Below are 4,907 nucleotides of genomic sequence, written 5' to 3'. Positions count from 1 at the left end.
AGGCACCACTGGGAGTTGAACCCAGGATCTCCTGTTTACAAAACAGGTATTTTAACCAGCTAAGCCATGGTGCCTGCCTGTGGCTAAAGTACAGTGTCTGTTCACACCTGACTCCCTGCATCTCCATCTAGGCCTGACAAGCTTTGCTTGTGTTTGGAAAAGCAGAGGAGCAGGTGACATTTTCCTTGCAAGCTGTCTCTGTGTGCGAATCTTTGGCCAGGTCTGCACTACAAAGTTATTTCAGCAGAATTATATTGCTCAGGTGTTTGAAAAACACACAACGCTCCCTCGGTCGGCAGCTTGTGGCTGGTGCACACACTGCAATGCCACATCTGGTGAGAAAACTGCCCTGTTTTGGTGACAAAATAAAACGACTTTGATGAGAAGCCTAGAGCTTTTTCCAGCAAACTTAAAGTGGCAGAGTGTCAGTGTAGACGCTGCCGTTCATTATATCACCATAACTGGCCTCTGCCAGTATCCCACAATGCCCGCGGTGAACTCGCCTGCCCTGCATTCCTGCTACAGAGCCATGGGCCCCTCCCCTTTCATAGCTCTGGGAAGTTCTGACAGCTGAGCCTGCTGCTCTGCTCCGGCAGCCAGGAGCAAATCACTGCTATGGATGCTGCTCTCTCCCACCCTGCGAACACAGAGCAGGGTGGCGGGAACTTCCTTACAGTGGGTGGAGGGGGGGCACCGGCATCCGAACTGTGACACCCCCAGGACACCCCTTCCTTCGAGGAGGCCCTTACCTTCTAAACAGGGATGGCTGGTCTCTAGTAAAATCAGGAAAAGGGAAGGAGAAAACTCGAAAGAGGTTCCCCCTGGCGCTCACGTACGTGAACCCGAATACTCTCTCAGTCCTCAAAGAGAGACCTGGAGAAGGAGACTCGCTGAAGCAAAGCCACAGGGGTCTCTGAGGTTTCCCTGGCCCCTCGCCCCTATCCTGCCTGGCTGATGTCAGCATCTCTCTGTGAGGTCACCACCTCCCCACCATCTTGGACCAATAGTCTGAGGTCCTGCAAAAAGCCTTTGTGATGTCACTGCCACACCCCTCCCTTGCTGTGCTAATGTCCTGCCCCTGCCCAGGCACTTTGGAGCCTTGAACTACTCCCTGTGGATCACCCCACTCAAGGAGCATTCGTTCTAGGCAGCAAGCCGGCTAGACAGGAAAACATCAGACGCTGCTCCCAATGCTACACTCAGTTTTTCAGAAATTAGTCGACTATATGGCCAGAAGAGACCATTAGAGCATCTAATCTGAGCCCCTGCATATCACAGGCCTCCTGTATGACACAAGAGCTACTTTTGGGGCCAACACATTCCAGAAAGGCATCTAGTCTTCATTAAACGACATCAGGAGATGGAGAATCCACCACTTTCCTTGGTAGCTTGTTCCTCTGGTGAATCATCCTCGCTGTTGAATATTTGTGCCTTAGCTGTAATATGAATTTGTCTCTTTTCACCTTCCAGCCATTAGGTCTTGTTATGCCTTTCTCTGCTAGATTAAAGAGCATTTAATAGCCAATATTTTCTCTCTATTAAGGCCCTTCAACACTTCAATGAAGTCACCCTTCAATCTTCTTTTGATAAGCTAAACGTGTTAAGCTCTTTCAATAGCTCACTACAAGGCATTTTTCTCCAGCCCTCAGAACATTTGGTGGCTCTTTGCTGACTGAGCTCCAATTTCACAACATCTTTTTCAAATGAGGACACCAAAACTGGAGGCAGTATTCTAATATCAGTCTCACTGATGCCGTGTCACCTTCTGTGACGTTATTGACATAATCTGTAACTGTACAGATCACCGTTGCAACCACTGTTCTATATTTGCAGACAATATTGTAGAAAGGTTGTCGTGTAAGGGGTCTATGAAGAGGTTCTGATTGGCTGATTATAATGATGCTATCTCTAGATGTGTATCATTTTCGTAGTTGACGTTATGAATATTGGGTCTATGCTGCCCGTATTTCAAACTTGTGCTCTGCTTCCGGGGAACACCCCAGCCAGACAAGTTGGTGTCAGTTCTGCCTAGCTTGCTTGATGGCCCATTAAGGACCATCAGCTATACAATCAACCCATTGAGAGAAGGCAGATACCTCTGGAGGGACTTTGCTACAAACTAAAGCTCTATACAAGGGACTGAATGACCCATCCCAGCTGTGGATGTACTCCAGAGACTTGATTGGAACCTGCAGCATTTGCGGCAGAAGCTGTTCACGATGGCCGAGAAACGGCGGGGAATTGTTGCCTTCTGTAGCCTCCACAGGAGCCCAGCACAGACAATCTGGAGAAAGTGTTGGAAGCTGTCTGGCTCTGTTCACGATGAGTGAGAAATGGCATGAAATGGTTAGATGAAAACGTAGCTAGAAAGAGGAGAGGACATTTGAAGTGGATTCAACATACCAGGAGACAGGCGGTGCACCGTGCTGCACCATATGCTGGCAGTATGGCGTCTGCCGTAGCTTTCACAGAGGGAGGAGTGAGTGACGGCACACACCCAGAAACACCTGTGAGAATATTTTTGCCCCATCATGCACTGGGAGGTTAACCCACAATTCCAATGGGTGGCAGAAACTGCAGGAACTGTGGGATAGCTACCACAGTGCAACGCTCCGCCACTCGATGCAGCCTTGGTACTGTGGACGCACTCCCCCGAATTCACACGCTTTAGTGGGGACAAATAACATTGAATGGATGAACTCGATTCAGGAAATTCGATTAAAATAACGTTGGGGCACTTCGGTGGTGGGTCCCGGAGTGGAAGGACCCCCCCGCCGCCGAAGACCCGCAGCGGAAGAATCTCCAGGGGCCCGGGTCCCACGAGAGTTTTCCAGGGCCCCCGGAGTTAGTGAAGGACCCCACTCCAGGAGCCCCGAAAAATTCATGGGGTCCCCTGCGAGGCCCAAGGCAAATTGCCCCTCTTGCCCCCCCTGGGCAGCCCTGATTGGACCTGGAGCTACTGATATTTCAGGACTCCTGTGAGACCCTCAGCTGGTCGGTTTGCACTCTGCTCTCATTGCTTCCCTCTCAGGACTCTCTCTCCTCCTGCGTCTCTGCTGCTCTCCTCCCCTAGACATTGAACCCAGCCCTTGCTGCTGCCAACACCAACTGGCAGAAGGGCCTATAAGTCCCCTGCCTGAGGGGAGGCCAATGCATTTGGTGGGCCATAAGCAATATGATACTTTCTGTCTTATTCTCTATCCCTTTCTTAATGGCCCCCAAGATTCTCTTTGCTTTTTTGACCATTGTTGCACACTGAGTGGATGTTCTCAGAGAACTATCCGCAGTGACACCAAAATCCATCTCGAATGGCAACAGCTATTTTTGGCCTTGTCATTTTATATGTATAGTTGGGATTATGTTTTCCAATGTGCATCACTTTGCATTTATCAACAAATCTGCCATTTTGTTGCCCTTTCACCCAGTTTTGTGAGCTCTTTTTGTAACTCTTCGCAGGCTGCTTTGGACTTAACTTTCCTGAGTAGTTTTGGATCATCTGCAAATTTTGCCACCTCGCTGTTTACCCCTTTTTCCAGATCATTTATGAATATGTTGAATAGCACTTGTCCCAGACCCCCTGGGGGGCACCACTATTGACCTCTCTCCATTTTGAAAACTGACCATTTATTTCTACCTTGTAACCAGTTATTTACCCATGAGAGGACCTTCCCTCTCATCCCATGAGAGTGTAATAGAACAGAATAGGGCTTCCTTGGGAGGGGGAGTGAATTGAGAATATATCAGGGGGTTGTGCACATTTACTGTCCTGGTGAAAAAGTGTGTCTGATACTCAGTCTTTGCTGCTCCTGCCGGCTGTGACTGCTGAGGACATTTTCCTTCTCTACTCCAGGGTCTCTCCTCTGCCAGATTCTCAGCAAGTCAGGCCCCCTGCAGACTATGGCAGAGCAGTTTGGTAATAGGCTGCAGGACTCACCACGTAAGAATGTAGCTGCTGTAGCACCTTGACTGTCCATGGGCCAAATCCGGCAGCCCTGGCAGCCCTGGATAACCTCCCACTGCTGGTGATGGGAATTGAGCCTTTGTAACTAGCTGCTGGTACCTGAGGTCTCAGCTATTAAACTGGTGGCAAACACAGCTTCAGCCAAAGCAGTGAAGGCTATAAGTGAAAGAGCAAAGCCGGCCATCCGGGGAGCTGCTGCAGTCCCGTAACCACAGCTGGAAGGGAGAAGAGGAAAAACTCCCTAAAGTGCTGGGAGCAGCCCCGAGAAAAGGAAGTTTGTCAGTGAGATCAGTAGCAATAACTGTGAAATGAAGGAGTGCTTTCTCCTCTGTGCCGACATGGCTGAATTGTGTTACTTTACTGTGAGATAAAGGTTTAAAATATCCTGCTCCAATTTCAGGATGGGTCTGTAACCATAACTGGACTCTGTGGGAAGTGGCCTCTAGATAGTGATCTTTGGGCAGAGCTGGCTGAAGAGCCTTCCTACTCACCAGGAGATCCTGGCTTGGCCTGCCAGTTCTTCCTTGCGGAACCTGGCTTGTCTGTCAGGCTCCTTTCTTTTATTTCTCCTAATGAAAAGAAAAGACCTCACTGCACAATCCTTGTAAGTGCTTGTTCAAGACACAGAGACTCTTCCTTGCAGCTAAGTCTTGGAAAGTGTTAAGTGGTAAGTCTGGAGCTGATGGAAAGGTTACCATGACTCAGAGTTGAGCTGAAGCTGCTGTGACTGAAACACAGAGCACTAATCAGTATCTGATCACAGCAGCTGGTGGGAGAAGCACATGTTAGAAGCCCTCTGTCAGCTCAGCTGTGGCTTTCTGTGCACTGAGCCAGCCTGCTCAAGGTCTGCAAGTCTTGAGGGAAATGGGGAACATTTTTACTTTGGAATTTGAAGGTTTAGTCTTGGACTATCAAGTAGAATGGTTGCAAACATCTTCTTGGGGAA

General features: G+C 49.2%; 1 non-coding gene across 1 annotated transcript; it reads right to left on the bottom strand.

Moving 5' to 3' along the window:
• Positions 1-74, bottom strand: TRNAT-UGU. The gene has a single exon. It is a non-coding gene; the product is annotated as a tRNA-Thr (tRNA).
• Positions 75-4,907: the final 4,833 nt, after the last annotated feature.

The sequence above is a fragment of the Mauremys reevesii genome, unplaced genomic scaffold, assembly GCF_016161935.1.
Source record: "Mauremys reevesii isolate NIE-2019 unplaced genomic scaffold, ASM1616193v1 Contig4, whole genome shotgun sequence".
NCBI classification, from domain to species: Eukaryota; Metazoa; Chordata; order Testudines; family Geoemydidae; genus Mauremys; species Mauremys reevesii.
Note: the sequence above shows the minus strand (reverse complement) of the source record. Positions and strands in the feature narration are given on the sequence as shown.